Raw genomic sequence first — 27,938 nt, forward strand, 5'->3', positions numbered from 1 at the left:
TCATGTATATGAGGCAGGCACTCTTGCCACTAGGCCATATCCCCAGCCCACGTCTTCTGTTCTATACTATTGGTCTTCATGTCTGTGTTTGTGCCAGTACCTAGTTGTTTTTGTTACTCTGGCGCTATAATATAATTTGATGTCTGGTATTATGGTACCTCCAGTATTGTTCTTTTTATTCAGGATTACTTTAGCTATTAGGGGCCTGTTAATGCTTCCATTTAATTTTTTTATTGTTATTACAAAGGTGATATACAAAGGGATTAAAGTTGTATAAGTCAGGTAAAGAGTACATTTCTTTCTGGGCATTGTCTCCCCTCCCCTGTTCTCTCCCTTCCATATAATTTATTATTACTATTATTACTACTACTACTACTATTATTTTGCACTGGTTGTGGGGCTTAACCTCAGGGCTTGGGCAATGTCCCTGAGCTTTTTTAGGTTATTTCTACTTTTCTACCAACACCAGAAGAGGTGGTAGAATACTAGCTTTGAGCAAAAGAAGCTCAGGAACAGTGCCTTGGCTCTGAGTTCAAACCTTAGGACTGACCCCCCCAAAAGAAGAATACTGCTCTTCCAGTTGTAGAATAGTCTTTGTGTGGAAATACATATATACATACATTCATACATGCATGTATATGGGCACACACATTTTTAAGTAGTTGCCATAGAGAAATCTTGAATCATAGGAATTTTGATTTATATTTAAAAACATTGACAAAGTGTTCATAGAGAAATCTTGAATATAGGAATTTCGATTTATATTTAAGACATTGACAAAATGTTTCCTAGAGTTATGAAATAATTTTACTTCTCACAAATGGATGACAATTAAAATTTCTTCATATCTTAACACTTAAAATTATTAGAGCTATTCTAATGCCTATGGAAGTGGTATCTTATTGTTTTAATTTGCCCTTTCTCACTATGGTATTTGTCATTTTCTCATAAAGTAGTTATATTTGGAAACACAGGTACCACAAGTAAAAATTAGAATGAAGGAGACTCCCTAAATGTTGAGGGCATGCTCTAGATGATATGTTGGAGAAGACAGATTTTAAGAATCCATCAGTTATTTAGCAACTGCATAAATATAGTACATGAAAACAGAGAAAGGTGAGACTTAGTGATCCCAAGACTTTAGACCATTTCTAGGCACTGGTGGTTCAGGTCTGTAATCCTAGCTATTTCCTAGGATCAAGGTTCAAAGCCAGAATACACACTTAACCAAAAAAATAACAAAAAAAGAGAGCCAGAAATAGAGGTATGGGCTCAAGTGGTAAAACACCAGCCTTAGGCAAAAATGGCCAAAGGAGAATGTGAGACTCTAAGTTCAAGTTCTAAGTAGCAATTCTAGCTCAGTGCATGCACACACACAATTTCAGATTTTTGACAGTTGGGTTGATTGATGATGCTGACATTAGCTAAAAAAGTGACTGCAGGTGCATTAGCAATTTTTGTATTTGTAAATCAGAGCTTTTGTATTGATCCTGTTCTCTTGATGTGCCACTGGTATAAATATTTAATAAAGTTGTTTAGTAGTTTAGAAACTTACCTAGTTTGAAAGTTAAATCTGAGCTGAGATCTAAAGTTAGGAGAGTTATTGCATGGGCAATAATTAAATTCATGGAAATAAATGATGCAACTGTTTGTAAAAGTCTTTTGGGTTATTTTGAACAAGTAAAAATTGCCTAAGCAGTGGAGGATTTAATATAACACAGATAGCCAAGTTAAGATGGCCCTTGATTATTTAGAAAGTCATTAAAAATTACCACCAACTCCACAGTTCTTTCCCTCTTCTGATGTTGCTGCCATTCTTCACCTGTTGGGTTGTCCTCCTATGTAGTCTCCTTTCTCATGATCCTGTAATGAGTGCTTCAGGTTTTACATTTCTAATCTAGAGTTACATACAAAGGGGTGGGAGACTGTTTATATCTGGCCTTTTCCTTTAAGCCAGCAAATTCATTCCCAGAAGTTCCCTAGCTAGCATACTCTTGTCTTACTGCAAGAATTACAATTAAGTGCTTGTTGGCAACTGGTAGGGGGAATGGAAATTACACCAGTTGGCTCAAAACAGAATTTTCTAGCCCAAGAATCATTTTCTGATATCTCTTCTGGAAGAAGCCTTTCTTTTGTAGTTTAGATAAGCTAGGTTTTCTGAACAACTCAATCGGGTCGCATATCACTGAGTCATTACCATTGAGTAATTCAGATCAGCTAATATTTACTAAAATCGTACTGTAATCTCAACTATGCTAGATTCTGTGATGTACAACAAATCTTTAAGAACTTAAACAGGGGCTAGGAATGTGGCTTAGCAGAAGAGTGCTTGCCTAGCACGCACAAAGCCCTGGGTTCGATTCCTCAGCACCACAAAACCAGAAAAGGCCGGAAGTAGTGCTGTGGCTCAAGAGAAGAATGCTAGCCTCGAGCACTCAGGCTCTGAGTCAAAGCCCCAGGACTGGCCAAAAAAAAAAAAAAAAAAAGAACTTAAGCAGTTTCAGCTAGGCACCAAATGGCTCACATCTGTACTCCTAGCTTCTCAGAGATCTGAGGATCATAGATTTAAGCCAGCTTAAGCAGCAAAAGCCACGAGACTGTTAACCTCTAACCACCAAAAAGCTACAAGTGGAGGTGTGGCTCAGATGCTAGAGTGCTAGTCTTGTCTTGAGCTAAAAAAAAGCTCAGAGACAGAGCTGGATCCTGAGTTCAAGCCACAGGAAGAACACACACACAACCTTACCCCCCCAAAAAAGTTTGATATGGAGGGAATAAATCTTAAACACAGTTGTACACTAAAGTTTTTTTTTTGTTGTTGCACTATTACAGTTTGAACTTAAAGCTTCTTAAACCATGCACCCAGATTTTTTTTTTCTTAAGTTTAGATCTCGAGGTTTTGCATGGGTTCAGCTTGGACCACAGTCTTCCTATCTACATTGGTGCATGCCCACATACCTAGTATATCTTGTTTAGGGTGGCCTCTTGCTAAACTTCTTGCTTTGACTAGCCTTGAACCAGGATCCTCCTGATTTCTACCTCCTAAACAGCTGGGATTACAGCTGTGAGCCAGTGTACTTGTCTGTATTTTGAGATTTAAAATCAATCTTGTAATAAATATTAACTATTAGAGCATTAATAGTACATTGTTTGTGTGTTATTGTGGTTACATGTGAATGGTAAACTAATTAAATTATATTTTTTTACTCAGTTAATACTGTTACGGTTTTCTATAGCATAATATTTACATTTTCTTTTTAGTATTCCAAGAATTTTTAGTAGTACTACCTTTGGTTAAGATCTCAACTAAAATTTTTTGAAATTTGATTGTGTGTGTGTGCGCGCACACACACCCACCCACCCACCCCAGTACTGGCTTAAACTTGGGGCCTGGGCACTGTTCTGGAGCTCTTTTTGCTCAAAGCTAGGGTTCTACCTCTTAAGTTGCAGATCTACTTCTGTTTTTTTGGGGGGGGGTTGTTAATTGGATGTAAGAGTCACAGGTTGGCTTTGGACTGTGATCCTCAAATCTCAGCCTCCTAAGTAAGCTAGGATTACAGACATGTCTACAGCTCAAGTGTTTGTGTATATGAGAGAACTGATAGAGAATAGGTAATTTGGAGTTGTGAATGTTGAAGGTGGTGTATTAGAAAATTATTTTGGTTATATGCTTTCCTTTTTAAAAATTAACTTTTTGGACTTAGTCCTGAAGTTTAAACTGTCTTGTTTAACCTGTAGAAATAATGTTATAATAGTTACTTATTTATTTTATTGTTTGTTGGTCATGGGGCTTGAACTCAGGGTCTGGGCCTGACCTTGCTCAAGGTTAGTGCTCTACCACTTTAAGCCAGCTTCACCTCTGGTTTTCTGGTGGTGAATTGGAAAACAAGAGTCTCATAGACTTTCCTGCCCAGGCTAGCTTTGACCTGCCATCCTCAGATCTTAGCCTCCTGAGTAACTAGAATTATAGACATGAACAATGGTTGAAAAGTGGTTTGTGTGTTCTTTGCTATTTGATCCATTCGAAATATCTGGTAGGATTAGAATAAAGCCTTATATTTTAAGAAAAGGAACATTAATGGATTTAGATTAATTTAACATTTATTTATTTAGGATCTTTTTTTAAACTGTGTTTTTAATTGTCTTTTCTTTTTTGGTTCTGGGGATTGAATTCAGGACATTGTACTTGCTCGGCAAGCACTTTGCCACTGAGCTACATCCTAGCCCTTGCCCTTCATTTAATACAGTAATTGTCTTTTCTCTCTTCTTCCTCTCATGCCTCTAAGGAAGAATGTTGTCAAAGAATGACTTTGGAGGAAAATCTTTATGCCATCTTTTATGTAGAAACATAATGCATTTTATCCTTTTAAGGCAATTCTTTAAGATTATGAAGGTCTCAAGAAACAATCCAACCTAAGTATCCATTCGTGTCTTATTTTTCTTAGTGACAGTCTGAGAGTTATATAATCATAGAAGTACTCTGAAAAATGTTAGGGACTGGTTAAATTACAGAATAAGCACAATTAATTGCTTTCAGGGGCAGGCTGGCTTTACTTGGACTGTAAAGGATTTAGCATAGTCCTAAGGCAGCCTGTTTGCTGAGTGGAGACTTTTGCCTTTAAGGAAGATTGCTGTATGGTATGCCAGACTATTGTAGGTTGGCCTTATTTACATGAATGTAGTCATCATTGCCAACACTGTTAAAGCTCAATGAGACACAAACCATGCTTCTAAATGGTCTGGAAGACAAAAAGGCATTTAATTTGGCAATGGAATAGAAGTAATTAATGTAGCGTTTGAAATGGGAATAAAAAAAATTCATTATTTGAAATTTCAGGTAAGAATACCATGCAGTCATTAAGATCTCTAGACATGACACATATCCTTAAATAAATTTTATTGTGAGGCTTAAACTCAGGGCCTGGTTGCTGTCCCTGAGCCTCTTTGTGCTCAAGGCTAGTATTCTACCATTTGAGCCCCACAGCTCCATTTCTGGCTTTTTTGATAGTTAATTGGAGATAAAGAGTATCATGAGCTGGCTTTGAGGTGTTTTGTTTTTTTTTTTAACTTATACTTCAGTTATCTTAACATAGTTGTACAAAAGAGTTAACATTCAGCAAAATTAGTTTATGAACAGCTTTGAATGGTGATGCTTAGAGCTCAGCCTCCTGAATAGCTGGGATTACAGGCATGAGCCACCAGCACCCAGCTTCAAATATACTTTTGTTCATTTTAATCATCTGAATACAGTATAATTGTGTATTTAGTGCTTATCCAGCAGCTCTTGCTTTTTTCAAATTGAGATTTGTGATCCTCAAAACCTTAAGCTAACATGGAACATAATAGACAGTTGACTATCATGTCTCCCCCCCCCCCCCCCCAACGTTATCTACTTTGGTCATTTGTTAGGAAAGTAATAATGTCATAGGTTTCTAAAGCACTAGACTTTTTCATTGACTTTTAAAATATGTAATTTTACATGATACATTTAAATTGCTTTTACATGTATTATTTTAATGAATAAAAGTTATTTGTCTTTTTTCTTTCCCTTTGAACAGATTTGTGAAAATATGCATTCATTTAATACTGTCTTGGAATTCATGAGATGGAAGCATAGGTCAAAGCTATTTGGAGAAAATTGGAAGCTCAATTTTATCCAGCCACATCTCTGAGGTAAGAAAAAACACTTTTAAGAAAACAAAGTATGAAAATTCTCCTTTATAGTCCTACATCTTTGAGCTTTAAAAAAAACTTATACTTCAATTATCTTCACATAATTGTACAAAGGAGTTAACATTCAGCAAATCAGTTTATGAACAAAATGCCTTTTAATAGATGTCAGCCCTCTCATCATTTTCCCTCTTCCCTTCAACCCCATCCTTCTCCTCAATTTTCTGAGTTTGAAAAGATACGAATTGAATATTATAACTGCTTTCTTCCCTTCCTCTCCTGATTTATTTATTACCCTCCCCTAGCCCTCCCCCAATCTCTCATACCAGTTTCCTGGTATTCATTTGTTGGGCTGTCAGTTCTTCTAAGGAATTATACCATTTGAATTCTTCCATGCAAAAATACTAGAATGGTTCCTAACAGATATTCCCACATCTCAACCTTTTGTTGATAATTTGTTAGGATTATAGGTGTAAGCCAATAGTGCCTGACTCATAGGTCCCATTAAAAAAAAAAAAAAGAAAATAGCTGGGTACCAGTGGCTCAACCTTGTAATCCTAGCTATTCACTTTAGGAGTTTGCCATCCCAGGCACAAAAGTCCATGAGCTTCTTATCTCCAGTTAGCCACCCAAAAGTCAGAAATTAGGCTATGATGACAGTGACTTCATCATTGGAAGCTGGCATTCTTCTTCCTTTTCATGTCTTCCTTTGTGTCGTGTGCCAGCAGGCTGCAACAGCACGGTCCCAGACAAACATCAGAAGTCACAAACAACAGGCGTATATGCCATTTCTAATTTTCTAACAGCCTTCCCCAGTAAAAATAAACAGAACTAGAAGCAGTGAAGTGTAATATTATATTTTATTCAAGGAAATATATCTAACATATCTCTTTGATATGTTTCAAACAAAACATCTTATATAATGTAGATATGCTGTCTATAAGTCTGTATAATAGGGGCTGGGAATGTGGCTTAGTGGTAGAGTGCTTGCCTAGCATGCATGAAGCCCTGGGTTTGATTCCTTAGTACCACATAAACAAAAAACCCCATAAGTGGTGCTGTGGCTCAAGTGGTAGAGTGCTAGCTTTGAGCAAAAGCAGTTCAGGGACAGTGCTCAGGACTGGTGTGTGGGGGTGTCTATACAGTATTCTTATTTTTGTATTCCATGAAGTTCTATATTTGGTGTGTATTTTCTAGTTACAGTACAGCACACCTCCATTTGGACTATCCACATTTTTACACATTTTTTTCAGTTGATAAAATGTTTTCTCTGTGTTAAAGTTTTATTCTCATTTCTCTCTTTATATGCTTATTATGACATTGGAACATAAAAATTATAAAATTGAATATTGCTGGTATACTGTTTTGAAAATACACATTAATATACAATAATATAGTATAAGCAAAGAATATCACAAATAATGCAAAACTACTCCATAAAGTTAATTAAACATACAACAACATAAAACATTCCAACCCTCCCAGATTTGATTTTGAAGAACATTGTACTATACCCTTACATTTGTCCTTCCCTTCAAACTTTCCTCTATACTCATCTTTCTGATTTTTATTCATGTTTCAGATTTTATCCAATGTACCCACTGAGGTCTTTGAACAAACATTTAGACTCATTGCATTTCAATGCTTTTTGACCAGGGCAGATGTATAAATATACTGAAATAGAGCATAAAATACTAAATATCATTAATATGGTCATATAAAACTATTCCATAAGCTAATAAACTTAATGTATAAATCTATTCCATAACATAAATAAGAAAATGCAATCACATGAACCTTTGTCATACAAGAACTCCAAAACAGAAATAACAATTTAAAATGATTTCACTTTCTCCTCCCCCCACCCCCCCAATTTCCATTATAGAATTTTCTCTTTTGCAGTAACCCTCACTTGGGCCCATTCTTTTCCTGGCAACCAGTGATCTGCTGATGTCCCTATAGTTTGGGCGACCTCCTAGGAGCCTTTGCCTTTTCAGGCCTGAATTAGCTCTACCCCCCTACTCCCAAGTTATAATAAGGCCTGAAAGAATGCCATCTAGCTGCTGTGCCCTCATGTTCCTGTAAGAGGAGAGACGCCCCAGTGGACTTGCTATGTGTACTCTGCCTTCTACTAGTTAGGGATTGGGGTAGAAGGGACTGGAGTGCAGAGAAAGAGGGTCAGGGATAGGGTAGCAAAGAAAGGAGTGGCAGGTACAGGATGGCAAGATTGGAGTGACAGGGTCAGGATAGCAAGGACCAGGGGGGCAGGGACAAAGTAGCCAGTTCTAAAGTAGCAGGTTAGAGCCAGAAGGGTGGGTCAGATCTCTGGCCTCAACTTCCCCAGGTTTGTCTGTGGGATCATTAAGTAACAACTACTACTTCCAAGAGTTCATGGTCCTCATCCTAGTAGGGGAAGCAGTGGTTGTTCCAGGCTGCCTGCTGGCACTCTACCATCTCAGACAGCACCTTCAGGATCTCTTATGCACTGAGAGTATCCAGGATGAAATCCCCCAAGGCTGTAGGACAAACTCCCCATAATGATAATACCTCACCTCTTTCAGCTCCTCCTCAGTGTCAGTGATCACAGGGTGTTCTCAATCTAAGGTGGGCTCAGCAGCAGGACTTTGGGGTGCTACCAGCTTCTTATTCTGGCACTCTGGGGCCTCAGGTGCAAAGGACAACATCAACCTCTGTGGCCTTTTCTCCTTCTCTTTCTGGTCCTTAGCAGGTTGGCTGGTCTTCCTCAGATGCGCCATGGTGGTTCCCAGCCCTCTAATGAGTTGCTCTGAAACCTGCAGATGGCTGACAAAAACCTGCTGCTCCAGTACTCTCTCTTTGGCCTCCTGCTGCCATTTGGGCCAGGGAAGAGCGCAAATCAGAGTTTTGTGAAAGCAGATTCTGCAGTCTCTGCTTGTGGAGCTCAGATAATTTTTCAGGGTTTCCTGCAAATTGGCCACCTTCTGGTATTGTTCATTCTGTTCCTGCAGTTGATCCTGCAGGTCTTCCTTTTGTTGCTTCAGTTTTTCCACCTCACTCCTGAGATGCTGGTTTTGAATAGAGTAGGCCTCCAGGGCAAGCCTCATCTTTATAGTGTTTGTCCAGATCCTCTGTGTGACTGGCAAATCTGAGATCCTTCACCATTTCATATGGTGTAAACTCAGATTGAAGAGCATGGATCTTCTAGAGACCATCGGTCATGGCTCTTGGTAGATGACAAAGTTATGGCCACAGTGGTGAGATTATCAAGCAGATGCTTTTGAGTCAATGGCTTCTTTGTGATTATAGTATCAGCAAAAAGGACATGGCTAGGTTTGCTAGCCAGCAAAACAGGTGGCAGTTCAGGGTCAGCATGGACTTTGGGCACTAGTTGCTGTGACTTCTGATCCCCAGTGGTGGTCTTGGGGTTTCAGACACTTTGATTTTTCTTTGCTTTAGCTCCTTGAGGACCAGCAGGACAGTTCTGTTGGTATTCCTGGAATTTCTTCTTGGCTCTACTCAACATTTTTCCTTTCATTTCTCCTGTCATGTTAAGGTTAGGATGGTGACAGTGTGGGGGCCCCATTCGTAGGACCTCGCATTTTCACCTCAGTCTAGTACCACTACCTCCTGGACCTTCTGGTAAGCCAGAAGAGTGGGACTCAAGGGGCTTCTATGCACCTAAGAATGTGGACAAAACCTTAATGCTTCCCTCTCATTGGCCAGTTCAGAAGAAGAAAAAAAGAAAGGGTGTGGCCAGCCATCCCCATCCCAGCCCCCAATTTAGGAGGAATATCTTGGAGTCACAATGTAGTAACTTGAAAGTTATTCCTCCAAGGCACTTCCCCTAACCTGTTTGTGTGTGAGGCATTGCCAGCTCTACCTGGAAGCAAGCCTCACCTTCTAGATGAACTGTCATGGCCTCTGTGTCACTGGTGAAACTGAAAGGCCTCGTTCCAGGCCTAGGCTTCTTTGTGCTGCAGATCTCATGATTAGGACACAACCCTGAACTCTGAAAGTGTATTGGGAAGGTGCAGTAGGGGGCAGTGCATCACATAAAAGTCTATTCCTTGACTTCACTCCTCAGCACCCACACTTTCATGTTTTAGTAATTACCTCCAGGGAATTTTCACATTCAGTCCCAAAGCAATCCCTTCTTTCCACCTCTTTCCTCATTTTTCCTCCAGTGTCCCTAATCCTGGTAGAGAATCAGCCTTTCTTCCAGTACCATCCATCTCTGCTCTGTTTCCCCAGAGCTGGTGCTCCTGAACTCTGTATATTGGATCAGCCATTCTCCTGGGATTGCTTTCTGGACTGAACCAGAAATGAACCCAAGTAGCCATGGGCTTGTGAGACCCAGTACATGTGCCTGGACCCTTATCTCCCCCCACCCCCAATCCCAAGATCCAATCTCAGCTCTCTTTAAGGTCTTTCTCCTATACACCTGATACTAACCACATTTTCAATGCTTAAAAAGCACATGTGCCTTACTAGTGCCTACATGGTACAGGGCTAGATATTACATTTGTTTTCCTTTTAGTGGAAGTTGATAAAGCAGAACTGGCTTGTACCAAATCACATATTTTGAGTGGAGTTGTGAGTATAAATATGAAAATCCATGAGATACTCAGAAAGTACATTAAACATAATAAAAGTCACAACTTTGCTTTCTCTTCCATTGTTTATGAAAATTTCATTGGCAGGAATAGACACTCTGTAGCCGGAGGTTCCATATTTGTTGAGCTATTAAGCAAGTTTTTCTTTCTCATCTTCCTGGCATTTCCATGTCTCTGTGTATCTGCTGTACTTTCTTTTCCCCACTGGGCAGCATGGCTCATAGGTCTCCATAGCTAACCATGCTTTTCAGTGTGAAAGAAACTTGAGTTCTTCATGTGTCTCAATCAGCTTCCATCAAACAAAACCAGATTTCCCTAGCATGTGGTCATCTGGATGTAGGAAAGCTCCTTCTTGTGATTCTCAATATGGTACCTGATATCAGGTAGGTAAGTAGATACTTCTTCCTAGAAAAGTCAGCCAGACAAATACTGATTCTGTTTTCTTCTCTCACTGAGACTTCTAAACTGAGCTCATAAGTATGATCCATAAAGAAGGAAAGATTCCTCCCCTACCTTCCTTTCTGTGTTTGACCTCCAGGATACCCCAACTGACTCAAGAGCAGTACATACATGGATGTTGAGGGAATATAGTAAGGTATAGTGGAAGTGCTCAACAGTACAAAGAAGATACTGTTATCATCTCTCTGAAATTCAGTAGGATGTCAGATGTGGTGGCTCAGGCCTCCATATCCAGCTATTAGGGAGGCAAAAAAGAAGAGAATCCTGCTTTGAGTACAGTCAGGGCATCCACTAAAGAAGCTTTCTCACTCAACCAGTGAGATTGCTGGTATGCTCTTGTCTCAGCTACCTGGGAGGCTGAGATGAGAAGGACTGCAGTTCTAGGGCAATCCAGGCTGAAAAGTTGGCAAGACTTCACCCAATGGAAGAAGCCTTGCATGGTGGCCTGCATCTGTCCTAAGATGAGAAACAAACACTAGGAGGATTATGGTTCAGGCATGTAATTCCCCCAGGAAAAGATCACTACTGCAACCATAACAAGTACTAGTTCATGTAGTAATCACCTGCCTAGCATGTCCCATGCACTGAGTTTAAAGCCGGTACCCAATAATGAAGACCTTAAGAAATGCTCTTGGCCTACATGATTGTCAAGACAGATTTGTGTACTCACTTCCATTGCCCATAGCCCCATAAATCAGTGTTCGTTTGGTGCCAAGTATTGAATCTGGGGTGTTGTGTGCTTAAAAACACATTCTATCATTTATACTCCATCCCCAAGGCGAGAAGTTTATATTTAATAATCCTTTATTATGTGGCTTGTATTAGAATCCGTTTGGAATGCTTATCAAAATGCAGATGACTAGTCCTGCCTTGGGCCTTAAGGAGCAGAATCCCAAAAGGATCTGCTATTTATAAGCTCCACAGAGTAGTTTGAATAGTTTGAGATTCCCCTGTATTTATGTTGTATTTATATCATATCACACTGCCGCTAGATTTCAGGGGAACTCTTTGGTTCATCTACTTGACTTGTGGAACCAAGAATTTTTCTGGAACTTACCAGGTGGTCTCTGATCTACCCATATCTCTCTAGAGGCAAATATATGAAGAAACAAAGGTTTGGCTACCATCCTTCACCATCCAACACCTGGTTCAAGAGGGAAGTACCAGACTGCCCTGACTTGGCATTTTCTATGGGATGGCAAAGGCATTTACCTGGTAGCTCCTATGTGATAAATCAACCCAGACTCCCAAACACTTGTTGATTCATAGCCCACTGCAATAAACCAAAGAATTGTATGGACAGCGGATCAGTGTTTGCCTTAGAGCCAGTGACTGATCCAAGGGGAAATGTCAAGGCTGCTCAGTGTAAAGGATACCTAGACCCTTGTCTGTTTCTGCCTTACCCCTGCTAAGAAATTATTCATCACCTTCCCCTTCTCCTTCCCCTTCCCCTTCCCTTCCACCTCCCCTCTCCCCCTTCCCCTTCCCCCTTCCCCTTCCCTTTTCCCTCTTCCTTCTTTCCTCCCCTTCCTCTCTTCACTCTCTCTTCTCTCTCTCTCTATTCTTTGTCTCTCCTCTCCTCTCCTCTCTCATACTCATACTGACTTCATGCTTCCCAGGCAGGTGCTCAGGCAGGTGCTGTACCATTTAGCTACACTGTCAATCCCTTTTGCATTGGCTATTTTGAGGTAGAGTCTTATTTTTAAGCCCAGACTGGCCTGGACTTTGATCATCTTATTTGTGTCTCTCTGCATCACTGGGATGACAAGTACTTGCCAAACCACCCAGCCATTGTGCTACCCCTGTAGCTTGGATGACCATCATATACCACTGTGCCCAACCATTGGTTGAAATGGAGTCTCATGAACTTTTTCTTCTGCCCAAGCTGCCTTTGCACTTCAGTCCACTGATCTTCATTTTGAGCTTACATTTGTTGACCAAGTCCCCAATTTTTCTTTTTTGTTATTAGTCACCATGAATGTACTATATAAAGTTATTTATATGAGCAGAAATAAGACATCAGTGTAATAGGGGTTGGTTACATGAGATTCTGGTTCACTTCCTATGGTTTATTAGTGCCTTGTAGACCTGTATAAGGCCTATTCCAAACATACTGTTCCTGTCACAGTGCCTTGTGACTTGGTGACTTCTGATGGTAATTCCAGTTACAAAATCCTTGATGGTCTCTAGGTTAAGCCCATCTTCATGTGAAGAAGTTCTTTTCCAAGAGTACCACAGGAAGTCTAATTTTACTTAAGAAAACCTACAAGTCCGAGCTGCAGTTCTCCTGAATGACAGGGAAGACTGACTCTCATCACGGTCTGGTAGCTTTGAGACTGTTGAGCCTGTCTTAACAGACTTGGGCAACTTGCTCTAGAACTTGATTTTCTGAGAGCCTCTTTTTTATTTTTTTTTCTTGCTCCTAATTAAAACTGATCACCTGGCCTCTTGTATTAATTCTGCTTAAGTAATTCTAATTTTAAGCTTACTCTTGTTGGAGTTGGTCTCCCACTTACTTAGTTGTGGTTATAGTCATCTCTTGTTCAGTGTTCGAGTAAGCACTGTAAGTCAGAATTGTTTCCTGTAGACTGGCAATAAAGGAGAAACTAAAAACAACAGAGTTCTCTCTTGTTAACTGTAGTGTGTATTTAAATCATATATAGTTTATGTACTTTTAATGTATTCTTTTACATTGTGCATTAGCTACTTACATGAAATGGTTAATACCTAAAATTGGAGTTGGAAACTTTTACCAGGACTGATGAAAAAAATGGGGTTAGGGGAACTGAAAAAAGAGTGGTCTTGTGATTTACCAAGCAACAGTATCCTCAAATTATTTTTTTCTCAGCTTTTTCAGCATGTCCATTGGAAGATACTTCCAGAAGGAATTAGGACAGAGTGGGATTCAAATGAGTCAAATGCTTCTAATGTTTCAAGTTGACTTCATATAAAAAGTAGCCAGAATCCTACCACCCCTTGCCAAATTGCCCGAACCCATTTGATATATCATTAAAAAAGCAATTATAGAAATCTTTGAAAACAAATTCTCTTATCAAATGTTCCCACCCCCCAGTCAAATAGCAGTGGTATTGCAAACTTTTCCATTAAGAGCTAATGTATCCATTAATTTTAGACTATTACATTTAGAGAAATGGAAGCTCAAATCAATTACCTTTGTTCAGGTAATAGGAACAATAGGCATTTATTTTAGCCTTCCCATTATTTTCCCATTGCTTTATTCACTCATTTTTATAGTAAAAAGGATTAAACAGAATATTTAGAACAAGAAGAACCTTCAGTAAAATATTTGATTCTGTAAAAATGAAGAGGTGCATATATAATGTTCAGAGTATCAAAATCTTTGGGAGTTTAGAAAAACAACTTGTGTTTCTCCTTTGGACATGCCATAAGAAGCTCACAGCTGCTAACATTCATACTTTTTTTTTTTTTGGCCAGTCCTGGGCCTTGGACTCAGGGCCTGAGCACTGTCCCTGGCTTCTTCCCGCTCAAGGCTAGCACTCTGCCACTTGAGCCACAGTGCCGCTTCTGGCCGTTTTCTGTATATGTGGTGCTGGGGAATCGAACCTAGAGCCTTGTGTATCCGAGGCAGGCACTCTTGCCACTAGGCTATATCCCCAGCCCCATTCATACTTTTGATTTACAAAAAAATCAGAATCCTAGTAAGATTTCTAAAGGAAACTCATTGTAACTAATGCATAGTACAAAGTATCACTTTAAAGCTTTGGATTATTTAAGAAAAGGAATATGAAGGGATTATAAATAATGAAATATCTGTTGATATACCATCATTATATACAAGTAGAATTTGGCTTCTCCAATGTATAAAGCATGGTAATTCGGGCTGGGGATATGGCCTAGTGGCAAGAGTGCTTGCCTCGTATACATGAGGCCCTGGGTTCGATTCCCCAGCACCACATATACAGAAAATGGCCAGAAGTGGCGCTGTGGCTCAAGTGGTAGAGTGCTAGCCTTGAGCAAGAAGAAGCCAGGGACAGTGCTCAGGCCCTGAGTCCAAGGCCCAGGACTGGCCAAAAAAAAAAAACAACAAACAAACAAACAAAAAGTATGGTAATTCATTGAGGTGTTTCAATATTTTGTGTGCCTTAGATTGCCATTAAAAACATATATATATATTTTTTTTGAGCCTCTGGTTTCTTACACATGTAAGTGTGTGACTAAGGGACTGTTTATTGTTTCAAATACTTCAATGAGATATTTACTAGTACTAGATATTTACTCATAATACTAAGAATATACCATTGTGATGGTGCCTTTTAGATTTTAGGCCCTAGCTCCCATTAGAAATTGTTTCTGCACCATATTTAATGAATAAAAGCTTCTGGCCTTCTTTAGTCTACTCATGTATCCAGTCCTTCAGTGCACATTTAGTGAATGCCTGTGAAATTCAGGTATTGATTTTGCTTTCCCCTGAATCACCTCCTGTATCACTGTAAACTTGAAATTTTAAATCTTGAATGACTCCCATACATGCATGCTTATATTTATTTATATATATATCATATATAGTATGTATTGTATGTAGTATAGTATATAGTATAGTACGTATGTAATATATATACATATATGCATATATATACATACATATATATATGTCCTGGGGTTTGACCCAGCCACTGTTCTTGAAGTTTTGCACTTAAAGCTAGTGCTCTATCACTTTGAGCCACAGTTCCACTTCCAGTTTTCTGGTGGTTAATTGGAGATAAGAGCCTCATGGACTTATTCCTGCCTGGGCTGGCTTTGAACCACAGTTCTCAGGTCTCAGCTTCCTGAGTAGCGAGGATTATAGATATGAGCCATCAGCACCCCACTCAATATGCTATTTCTTTAAAAAAAATATTCGCAAAAGACAGGAGCCAGTGCCAGCCTAGGCAAGTAAGTCTGTGAGACTCTTCTCCAATTAATCACAGAAAAAGCCAGAAGTGGTGCTGTGGCTCAAGTGGTAGAGTACTAGCCTTGAACAAAAGGAATTCATAGACAGTGCCGAGGGAGGGAAGAAGGAAGAAAGGAAGGACAAATTAATTCAAAATAATTCATGAATATACATGCGGTAAACTGAAAAGTTTGTTTCTGAGTTTAAATAACTTTCTTAAACCTAAACTTTAAACACCAGTGTTGATTAATGGGACTATAGGGATTTGTGAAGCTAGTTGCAGTTTACCAAAACAAATATATTAAAATACCAGTATGGACCGAAATGTTTCCATTCCATTTCTGTAATTAACATGACTTGACTGCCTCAGCCAATAATCCTGTGGGAACTGTATTCTGACTCTGTTGGACTCCTATTTTTAAATTTCTGTAGTTTACCTATGTTGGCTACACTGCTTTTTGACAATTCTTCTCATGAAGCAAGAAAATAAATTGGTTTGAAGTGACAACAACAACAACAACAACAACAAAACAACCAATTAAGGACACAGCTCATCTTTCTGTTAAGCCTGGGATTATGCTACTTGCTATAAATCCTCAAAAGGCTGCTGTATCTAACAAATCTCCCCAAATTTACAGGCAACCCTCACCAGGCTACACTGCTAAAGAATTTTTCATTGAAAGCAAGTGTGGAAACACTTGAGGAGTCTCAGAGCTTCCAAGAATTGGTTTCTTCTTGAAAATTTAGCCACATACTTCACTCACTTTTGAAGGTAGCTCAATGGTAGAATATGCCTAGCATGTGGTCTGGGTTCAATCAAGGAGTGGGAGGGAAAATAAGAAAATGATGTAATGCTTCTTTGGGAATACTCAAGAGTCTGGCACTTACTGGACAGGTGCTCTGCCACTTGAGCTACACCCCTAGTCCTTTGTGCTTTTAGTTGGTTTTCACATAAGTCTTAATACATTTTTGCCCAGGGCTGGTTTCAAACCATGATCCTCTCAATCTTTGCCTCTTGAGTATGTGGGATGACAGATACAAGCCACTTGGGCTGTCCATGGAATGCCTCTTATACCTGCCTTGCAAAGTTAGCGCAAAGGTAAAATAAATTAATATATGCTAAATATTTAGAGTAGTTCTAGGCACATAGTTAGAACTCTTACATTTTAGCCACTATTAATATGATTTTATTATAATTGAATAATAATTATTGCTAATGGTTTCAGAGATTAGAATCCATAGTCCTTAGCTCTGTTGATTCCAGGCCTGTAGTAAGACAGAGCTACATGGAGGTTCTTCCCTCATAGCAGGAAAGAAGTAAAGAGGGAAGAAGGAACCAGGAATAATCTCCGAAGGCATACCTCTTGGGACCCACTTCCTCCAGCAATGCCCTAAAGTTAGCAGTCTCCTAAAGTTTCTAGAGCTTTCCAAAATAGCATCATCAACTGAATACTAAGCCTTGAGCCTGTAAGGGGGCATTTTATGTGTCTAAACCATAATATTATGTCTGTCATTTCTAAAAATTTTAAATATTAAGAGCATCTTTGTTTATTGTTATAATCTGATATAGAACTTCTCATTTGTTTAAAAGAGTCTTTCATCTGTATCTATCTCCTAATGGTTCATAATCCCTCCTGCAACCAAAAATTTAAGCCTGGGAACTATGTTTTAGTATCTTCATCCATATCACAGATTTAGTTGTTGCCTAATCTTGTACTTCTACAGTGTTTCCTTCCATTTCTTTCTTTCTTAACTATTGTAACTATACTTCGGATTCTGTTTCACTCAACTCCCTTTTATCTTGTGTAGTTCTTCAGTAGTAGACTTGCAAAACCATAATGAACTTACTTCTTTGCTCAAAAACCTGTAGTGATTTCTCATTGCCTACTGAGTAAAGTTCAGCTAACCTCTCTGAACCTAAAAAAAAAAAAAGGTATTTGGTGATGTAAACCAAATAGAAAACTTTTTATTATGCTCTTTTCAGTCTTACTGATTTTTCCCTCTGTTCTAAATCTTTATCATACTTTTACATCTGGAGCACCTCCTTTATCTTGAAATATACCCATTAAGTGTGAGTTTTGATGTTACTGCCTTCATAAATACTACCCTGGTCGTGTCTCCTATAGTTGATCTTACTTTCCCATGATTTGGGGATTGAGTTCAGCTCTTGTGCTTTTATACTAAGCAGATAACTTTCAACTGTCTACAGTAACTTCTAAACCTTAGATCTACTTTTTCACCTAGTGGCCCAGTGAGTTGAAGAGTATTAGTGTTCAATGTAGTTGTTATTAGCCATAACCACTAGCCACATGATACAGTGTCCGCAGTTGTATACACTTACTGGATACCTATTGAATGCCCTAGAGACACTTTCATGATTGTAGAAAAGTTGTTTTGAGCAGCATCTAGAACACAGCTTGGCAAATAATAGACACTGGTGGCAATAGTTTCTGAATAACACACCCTGTAGCAGAAACTGGCCAGTATTAGTTTAACTTGTTTCACTAGAGTTCTTTAACAGAGTACATCCCAGGCCACTTAAAAGGTATTAAAACTACATTCTTATCTCTAAAGATATATTGAAACATTATCGATTGGATGAATGAGTAAATTCTAAGAAACATTCAATGTGGTATCTCTTGTTCTGTTAGGAGAGTTGTGGAGAAGAAGTAAAACAAACAAAAAAAATCTTACCATTCAATCAGATGCTGATTGCTCATGCCTGTAATCTTATCTACTTGGGAAATTAAGAATGGAAGGACACAGTTTCAGGGTAACCCAGGCTGAACAGTTTATGAGACCCCATCTTGCAAAACCCAGCAAAAAAACAGGGCTAGAGGTGTGGCTCAAATGATGTAGAGCTCCAGTGCTGCAAGTGAGGCCTTAAGTTCAAACCACAGTACCACCAAAAACATCACCACCCAACAAGTGAGTGTTTTTATTATAGTTTTAGTGAAGTGTAGGGTAGATTAAACAAATGAAATTAAGACAAAAGACAGTATTCTCATTCAGTAATTCTTTTTTTAATTTTAATTTTTTTCCTTTATTGTCAAAGTAATTCAATAATTCTTAAACTTAATGGACATTCATACCATCAGAAGTGTTTTGTTTTGTTTTTAAATAAGGTCCTGATTCACTATGTCTAAAGTACAGCCAGAGAGTCTACATCTCTCAGAGCAATCAGCCTGGGTTTGGTTTAAAATCTTCAGATTTCAGCCTCTTGAGAGATGAGGATTACATACGTGGGCCACCAGAACCCAGATTTAATGTCCCTGGCTTCTTTTGCTCAAGGCTAGCACTCTGCCACTTGAGCCACAGTGCCACTTCTGGCCGTTTTCTGTATATGTGGTGCTGAGGAAGTCGAACCCAGGGCTTCATGTATATGAGGCAAGTACTCTTACCACTAGGCCATATTCCCAGCCCTCTTTATTTCTTGTGTGTGTGTGTGTGTGTGTGTGTGTGTGTGTGTGTGTGCCTGTGTGCATGTATGCATGTATGCACACTTGTGCTGCTTAGGAGGCTTGAGCTTTGGCCTGAGTGTTATAGAGCTCTAGCCTTTAGTAAAAAAGCCCAGGGACAGTGCCAAGGCCCGGAGTTCAAGCTCTAGGACTGGCATTAAAAACAAATAAATAAGTGCTGGCAGTGTATGTGGCACATACCTGCAGTCACAACAGAGGTGGAGGCAGGAAGGAAGACGGTGAACTTGAGGCCAGTCAGTTGCTTCTTAGTGAAATCAAGGCTATCCTGGGCTACACAGTATAATTTTAAAAAGGAACAAAAGGACAAGGAAATGTCATGACCATCCCATGCCACTAAACTGTCATGAAAAACCCCAAACCAGCACATCTTAGCCTGATGAGATGTACTGACAGAACGACAGAGATAAAATTAGATATTCTGTCCACAAGGAGAAAAATTCTTAGGCTTTGCTTGAAATTCATAGAGTAGGAATTTGTAGTTTTGAAGATGTTCATTTCTTTTGGCTCTTTTCAGTTTATTGCATGAAGGAGTTACACTAGTCCAAGTTAAAAGTGGACCCCAAATGGTTACATTATACAAACTGTGAGGTTTTAAACTTGTGACAAGGGACAGGAGGGAAATTCTACTCATTGCAAGGAAATCCTCACTTAAGCTTCAATGAGCCACAAGCACTTAAAACCCATGAACCTTCAGCTGATCGTCCTTAGCCAGTCCAATCTCTACCAGGAACTGGCATATGCTTGCACTGGTCACCCTGTAGCTGAATTACTTCTCCATATTCTGGATGCTCAATTACAGTACCATTGCAGGCAAATTTCTTCTTAAACGCCTTCACTAGTTTCTTTTTATCGTAATCATCAGCGATCCCTTGGACAGTAGTAAGGGTCTTCCTGCCGTTTCTCTGTTGAATTCTTATATGGATATAATCCTCAGTGCCAGCAGGAAGCAGGTCATCACCCTTACTTGCATCAGCAAAGGGGTCGAAAGAGTGGAGGTTCTGGATAGCGGACATATGATATGATTCCTTTTCCTCGGTGGAAACGCCCTGCGGAAGGCGCGGCTACGGGAGAAAGCGGGCAGGGGGTAGGGGTGGGGGAGGGGGACGGGGACAGAGTCTCGGGAAGCGAGGGGGCTCAAGGGGGAGGCAGCTGTGTCCTCGGCGGTGGCTCAGTGACTGGGGCTAAGGTGTTCATTCTTAGATCTCTAGGTTTGTCAAGTATTAGTTTCCTATAGTTCCCTATATAGTCCTGTCTATCAGGAAAGAATTATCAAAGATCTAATTTTAATGTTCTTATTCTGGGTTATTGGAGACTTAGAGTTTATATATACAGAACCCTTTGACTTTTTCCTTGTGTCTGCTTGCCACAAGTTTGGTGTTGAATTTAAATAGTACTTCCAAGTTCCCTTTGTCAGCCTATATGGTTTGTACCGAAAAAAGGACTGTATTTTCTTTTTGTCTATGTTTATTTCCACAATTATTTAACTTGGTATAACTATAGATACTAAAAGGCAAAAATAAAACCCAAATCATTATTTGTCTTAAGCAAAATTGTATATATGGGGAAGTTATGTTTGCCATGTGTAAGTCTTTCTCCAAACCTGAGGATGTTCCTGAAAATACTGGAAATGTTTCCTCACTAGATTTTGACATAAGTCAAGATGGAAGTGAAAAAAAGGAAGTGAATTATATTTGTATCATTTTGGTTGTGTTATGATAAGGAAATGTATCATTTATTACTTGCCCTCCTCCTTTGGGAAAGCCTGGTTTGTATCAAGAAAAAAAGCTGACATGACATTTTCATTCTTTGTGTATTCTGTTTACTTGGCTTAGTTTTAGCTGCATGCTGAGCAAGGTTCTAGATGCTAGAGGTAGGAAGGGAACAGTACAGACACTTACAAGTTCCTGGAGTGACCATTCTGAAACAGGTGGTAGGAAGGAAACAGCATAAAGAGTGAGGCACACACATGTAATCCTAGTACTTGGGAAGCTAAGGCATGAGGATCACAAGTTTGAGTTCAGTCTGGGCCACAATAGGAGATCTTTGTCCCAGAATAAAAAAAAAAAGAATAAGTGATATACATAATTATAACATGCCAAATACTGAAGATAAAAAATTGAGGGAGGATAGGAGAACCCACAATAGCAGTATGATTCCAGTTTAATCTAAGTGAGTGGGATCAATGTAAATAAGAAAGATATTTCAAGTGAACTCAGAAGAGGTAAGGCAGTGGGTGATTTTTGGTATCCTTGGGAACAATGTTAGAGGTGGAGGGCCCTGCAAATGTAGCTGTCTTGCAGAAGGACAAGGTGTGGCTTGTCTAGGGAAGAACTGTTGGGCCAGTAAAGCAAGAGGAGAATGTGTAGAGTCTGGTGAACTTTTGTAGACATTACTTTTTATTCTGAATAAGTTGGCACCATTTGAAGGTTGTTAACACAGTGTGATGGGGTTTAATGTGCTTTTTGTGAGGATGGCTCTGGCTGCTATGTTGAGAATATATGATGTGAAAGGGTGGATACAAGACCAGTTAGGAGGTGATTTCAGTAATCCAGACAAAGGATTCAATTCTAGTGGCTTGGGCCAGAGATAGCAGTGGAAGTAGTCAGAAGAGTGTGGATTCAGGGTATGTTTTGAAGGTAAAAATGTGTACTTACTTGATGGCCTATAAAATAAGGATTTAAAGAAGGAGAGAGGGAGAGCAGTAAAGAGTGACCAAGGTTTTTGGTGCAGGGGTGAGGGAATGCTTAAAAAAGTAAAGAGGCTGATAGCAAACATGGGAAAGACCAGACTGAGGGGAAATAATACATGTAATGAATTACATGGCTGCTGATAATATAATTAGTCACTTTTAATAATACATGAGTCATTTTAAAAATCATCTGCTCTTGGTGGATATAGTGGCTCACAGCTATAATCTCAGCTACTCAGGATGTAGATCTTGGGAGAATGGGAGTTCAAGCAATCCTAGGCAAAAAGCAAGACTTCATCTAACCAATAAAGTGGTCATAGTGGCACACATCTGTCCCTGCCATCCCATCTGTACGTGAAACATAACATAAGTAGAATTGTTGTCCATACTAGCACTGGGCAAAAATGCAAGACTCTGTTTTAAAAGTAGCAGGCAAGTGAAACGTAAGTGGAATTGTTGTCCATACTAGCACTGGGCAAAAATGTAAGACTCTGTTTTAAAAGTAATAGGTAAAAGATAGTGTGGATCAATTCCTGCGTAGCAAGTACAAGGCCCAGAGTTCAGATTCCAATCTCTCTCTCTCTCTCTCTCTCTCTCTCTCTCTCTCTCTCACATACCACACTCACACACACACTCATAATCAGTCTGTTTTCTTTATATATGTTATCAAGTTTTTGACTTGAATTTAGGGCTGCTAATTTTATGCTAATGTAACCTAGAATGTGCAAGTGCTTGTTCCTTTAATCATTATCTGCTGGAATTATTTTGGTGGTCATAGACATAAAATGTGATGTTTATTGGCTCTTAATGGAAAAGCCCCTGTGTAATTCAAGTTTCAGACAGATTGCTCTAGCAATCTCCAAGGATCTAACTTCTTTCAATATGTTGGCCTGTGGACCTAAGATAGCTGCCAGCACCTTCTGGGATTCCTGTTTTTTATTTGGATTCAGTCTGAAAAAGTGACTTTATCCCTGCAGGCCCAACAGCAGTCCTGAGACTCTACCCTGCACATTTCCCCTTGACACAGAAGACAATGTGGGGGTTGGCTTAGTGTAGGATAGAGCCTTTGTTCCTGGAGGGGCTTTTTCTTAATTAAAAAAAAAAATTTGAAAATGTAGAAAGGTAGAGAAAAGTTTAAAACTGCATTTGTATTATATCAGTATTATGGTTAACATAGCAAGAGTGATTCCATTTTAAAGTGAACAGGTGAAGAAACAATAACCCCTCTGCACATCGCCTTTATAATAACAATAAAATGTTTAATAAAAAGTCAGATGAGAAAAGTTTTGATCTATTTTTTATAAAAAATGGTTGCATCAAGGTAATATTTATAATAATAATATAATTTTATTGTCAGGCATAGTATATGCCTGAGGAGGTTGAGACAAGAGGAACAGGAATTCTGAGTCATCCTGGAGTTTGAGGCTAAGACTGGCCTGGCCCTAAGACCATCTTAAAAACAAAAACAAAAATCTACCTGTTTTAACTATTTTGTTCCTTTCTTATCAACTAAAGGAATTAAAGTGCACTCTCTTGTCCATTCTGTAGGGACTTAGGGCCCTTTGGACAGCTCCCAGCTGCAGTGGGACACAGCCCAGACTCTCCAGAGTGATTTTAATGGAGCCAAATAATTTTGTTTCCTTTAATCTTGGGAATTTTGTTCTCTTTCTGAGAATATAACTTAAAACACTATAAAGCAAGTAATACTACAGAAATATGTCCTTAGCCACGTGCTGGCTACCATTCAAGAGACTGAGATCTGAGGCTCATGGTTTGAAACCAGTCTGGGGAGAAAAATCTGTGACACTGAAGTAGTGGAGTAGCACCAGCTAATGGCAAGAAAGCAGAGCAATCATGAGGTCTTGAATTCAGGCCCCTGTACTGGTACCCCCCCCTCCAAAATATGTCTGTAAATGCTGTATGAAATAATAGCTTAATATAATTCACAATGTACATTTGTTGCCTTCTATATAATTTCTTTTGTAACACATTATCATATTATAGTTGTAAATACTTTGTACTATTTCACTTTCTTCTATGATACAATAATTTTTTAAAAGAAAAGTTTTCTTAGAGGTTGAATATGATTCCCACTTAAACAGCTGGAACTGCAAAGGCACCTTTAGGGAACAGTAAAATATGGCAGATGCATCATATATCAAAACCAGTATTTCTCCATGATGAGGGAAAACACTGTTAGTATTTAAGTTGAGACAGTTCTTTGTTTTGAGGAGTTGCGTTTTCCATCTTGGTCTCTGCATCTCTTGTTCTGTCCCAGATAGAAAAAAAGCCACTGGCCCCTTTCTAGATCCCTCGTAGGTGATAACCGTACCAAGTTCTTTCTCTCTGAGGGCACTTGGTTTCCTAAAGTAATAGGGTTTTTAAAAAATTGCTATTTTATTTTTGAAGTTCTGCTTTATTTACCTAGTTGTAAAATTAAGGATTGACAACATTTGAATTAATTTTTTAGCCACAGGAACTTATAGAGATGATCTGAAAAAGATTTTGATTTAATGATGTACATATGAGGAAAAGAGAAATCTGTTTTTTCTTTTCTTTCTTTCTTTCTTTTTTTTTTTTGCCAGTCCTGGGGCTTGAACTCTGGACATGAGCACTGTGCCTGGCTTCTTTTTGCTCAAGGCTAGCACTCTGCCATCTTGAGCCACAGTGCCACTTCTGGCCTTTTCTATATATGTGGTTCTGAGGAATCAAACCTAGGGCTTCATGTATAGGAGGCAAGCACTCTTGCCACTAGGCCATATTCCCAGCCCCAAGAAATCTGTTTTGATGGCCAAATTTTGGTACTTGCTCATTTTGTATATTTCTCATGTACTTTCGGAAGAGTTTTTTTTTTTTTTAACATTTCTAACTTTGATAAATTGAAGTTATTTTATTTGTGGTGAGAAAAAGGAAATGCACTGAATCTGGAAGCACTCCTAAAGTCAGAGTATCTTTGACATACTTTGTATATATATTGAAACAAAGTTTATGAGCTGCATATGGTGGCGCACACCCAATTCCTGCTTCTCGGGGAGCAGATGCAGGAGGATTGTGAGTTTGGAAGTAGCCAAGACAAAATAGCTACTTCATCTTGAAAACAAAATAAAATGAGTTGAAGGCATAGCATAAGAAGTGGAGTACTAGTGGGGTGCTGGTGGCCCACGCCTGTAATCCTAACTACTCAAGAGGCTTAGATCTGAGGATCCTGGTTCAAAGCCAGCCCAGGCAGGAAAGTCCGTGAGACCCTTACCTCCAATTAACTACCAGAAAACCAGAAGGGGCACTGTGGCTCAAGTGGTAGAGTGCTAGCCGTGAGCTAAAAAGTTGAGGGACAGGGCTGGAGATATAGCCTAGTGGCAAGAGTGCCTGCCTCGGATACACGAGGCCCTAGGTTCGATTCCCCAGCACTACATATACAGAAAACGGCCAGAAGCGGCGCTGTGGCTCAAGTGGCAGAGTGCTAGCCTTGAGCGGGAAGAAGCCAGGGACAGTGCTCAGGCCCTGAGTCCAAGGCCCAGGACTGGCCAAAAAAAAAAAAAAAAAAAGTTGAGGGACAGCACCCAGGCCCAGAGTTTAAGCCCCACATCTGATAAAAAAAAATTTTTTTAATAAAATAAAAGTAGAGTAACTTGCCTGCCAAACGCAAGTCCTTGGGTTTTATCCATCAGTATTACAGAATAAAAAGCCACAAAATACACTTTAGCTGTTTATTGGTTCTAATTCCCTATATATGAAAATAGGTATGTGGTGCATATACAGCTGTTATTTCTCACACTTATTGCCAGAAAATACTTGTATCAGTCAAGGTCCATTTAAGGAAGCTGAGCCACATGGTTATTTTAAGAGAGATTTGATACAGGGAATTGATTACACTAGTATTAGAAAATTGAAGAAGCTAGAGAATACAGAAATTAAGCAGAAATAGTAATTGTGGGAAGTGGTATCTAAGAGTTTTAGGCTTTAGAATTTTAAATAAAAATTCAAAATTAAAAGTTCTGAGCCCATTTACTCTTGGGACTGAGGAACTCAGCAGGTTACTGAAGAGCTGGGACTCAGATCTGGAAGAATAGACAGCAGTGTGTCCAAAATGGTACCAGTGCCATGTGGCTGGTTCTGGGAGTACAGAAAGAAGCTGGGAGCCCAGCCAACAGCTGCTGCCAATTGGAAAGGGTGTTGGTTTGGTGAATTTGACAGAAACAACAAAACAAACTAGAAAGAAAGCAGACCTTCTCACCTCTTCCAGCTCTATCTGTGAGCCAGCTGGTAAGAGATAGGTTTTTAACCCAATCTTCCTTCACCATCAGGAAGTAGAGAATACAGATAGAAAAGGAAGGCATGTTTTGGGTTTTTTTCTAACTGAAAAGAAATAGCATAATTTTGGACACTCTTTTTCTTTTTAATCTCCTTTTATTTGCTGTGCAGTAATGAGTGTAATTTGGGCTTTGCCAATGACAGTCTTATTTTTACTGGCTGTGCAGACTTGGGCAGGTTTCTTATTGCTGAACTCTATTTTTGCTTACAGATTTGTGAAGATGAAATAAAACCTTATGGCTCGGTAATATAACATTCTTTGTGGAATTGTAACCCCTTTGTACAGCGACATGATGATGATGATTGTTAGGTTTTTAAAGTAGGTAACCGGTAAAGGAGAACGCCACGCGGTATTCAGGCAGGAAAGAAAGTTTATTACCGAACTGCTGGCCTGTGGCCAAGATGATCCATGGCTGGAGAGAAGGGAGAGAGAGAGCGACCCCCACCCAGCCCTGCTTTATTTAGGGCAGGGGCAAGGGGTGTGGCCAGGTGGATTAGGATGTGACCTCAGGGAAAGGGAGGGTAACTGCCTCCAGGTCTGCTGGTTACCCAGGTAACTGGGTGGAGACTTAATGAGGTGGGGGCATCTGCATGGAGCCCTCAGGGAGAGGACCTAACATTTCCAGCCTTTTAATAGTTATGAAAAAGGATGAAGACTCTCTCTGGCTGCTTCCTGCTGGCAAGGGGCGTGGGCATTAGGGGTAAAAGGCAGAAATGTGGCCCCTCCTGGAGAAGGTGAGCAGCAGGGTCCCTTGGTGGTAGATGCCAGTCCTTGAATGAAGCCTGGAAGAAGTCTCATGAGGCAGGGGCTGGACAAAAAAAAAAAAATATTAAGGCAAAAGAAAGGGTTTAGGGCACAAAATTAAAAATTGGATGACTTGGACAGTTCTTATACTCAGACATGGACATTAGATGGACAAGCTACTATCTCTTGATCCCCCGGCTCTGATTAATTTTGAAAGGGCGAGACAAAGTGACTCCATTTAGGATGTGACATCATTCTCCTCTTACTCCTCTCCATGATCCTTGTTCCCTGAACTGGCTGAGTCCCAGGGGTCTAGGTGCTTGTTGCTGGGATGGCTTGCCCCCATTGGCATTCATGGGGTTTGAACCTAGGGCCTAGGCACTGTCCCTGAGCACTTCTGCTCGAGGCTAGTACTCTACCACTTGAGCTCCACTTCCAGCATTTGGCTGGTAAGAGATAAGTCTCTTCAGCCATGCTTCCAGCCTGGCTCTTTGCTGGTTAGTTGGGAGATGGAGTTTGAGAGAGATTTTCTGCCCTGGCTGGCTTCAAACTGCAATCCAAGGGAGTCTTTGCCACAAAAGCTCTTTTTGATTTCCAATTAAAACAACAAGGAGACCAAGGGGACTAGAGCTTACCTGTACCTTGTCAAGAACTGACCAAATACTTGCCAGAATTCTGCAATGACAAAACTCAGTAGCTGTGATGAGTTTTAGCACAGATATATAGCTAAATGGACATATTAACAAATGACATTTACACATACATACACACATGGAACACACATACACACTGTGCACATAGTTTTTACAGCATGTAAAAATGAATTTCAGCAGTAGACTCTTTCGGAATTCCAATAGTAAATGACAGGGTTTTTTTTGCCCAATATTTTAAAACCACGTGGTCGGTTAGAAAAACAATTTTGTTAGCAAACAACAATTTTCAGATTATCAAATGAAGAAACCATATTTTGATAAACTCCAGTGGGATGCCATGTTGAGGGGGGTGGCAGGAGGACACAAACACACTAATAGAGAACACGTGGCATGGCATAATGGCGCCTGAGCTGATGCCTGTTAAACCCAAT

The 27,938-nt window shown here is 39.6% G+C and overlaps 1 protein-coding gene and 1 pseudogene across 1 annotated transcript in view; one reads left to right on the top strand and one right to left on the bottom strand.

The window, feature by feature from the left end:
* The window catches only part of Bmpr1a (bone morphogenetic protein receptor type 1A), a 129,163-nt gene that overhangs the window by 62,633 nt on the left and 38,592 nt on the right, over positions 1-27,938 (top strand). Inside the window, exon 2 of the mRNA XM_048339200.1 lies at positions 5,556-5,670. The gene's annotated coding sequence lies outside the window, so the exon portion shown is untranslated. The remainder of the gene's footprint in view (positions 1-5,555; positions 5,671-27,938) is intronic.
* Positions 19,680-20,147, bottom strand: LOC125346541 (annotated as a pseudogene).

The sequence above is a fragment of the Perognathus longimembris genome, chromosome 2, assembly GCF_023159225.1.
Source record: "Perognathus longimembris pacificus isolate PPM17 chromosome 2, ASM2315922v1, whole genome shotgun sequence".
In the NCBI taxonomy this organism is placed as follows: Eukaryota; Metazoa; Chordata; class Mammalia; order Rodentia; family Heteromyidae; genus Perognathus; species Perognathus longimembris.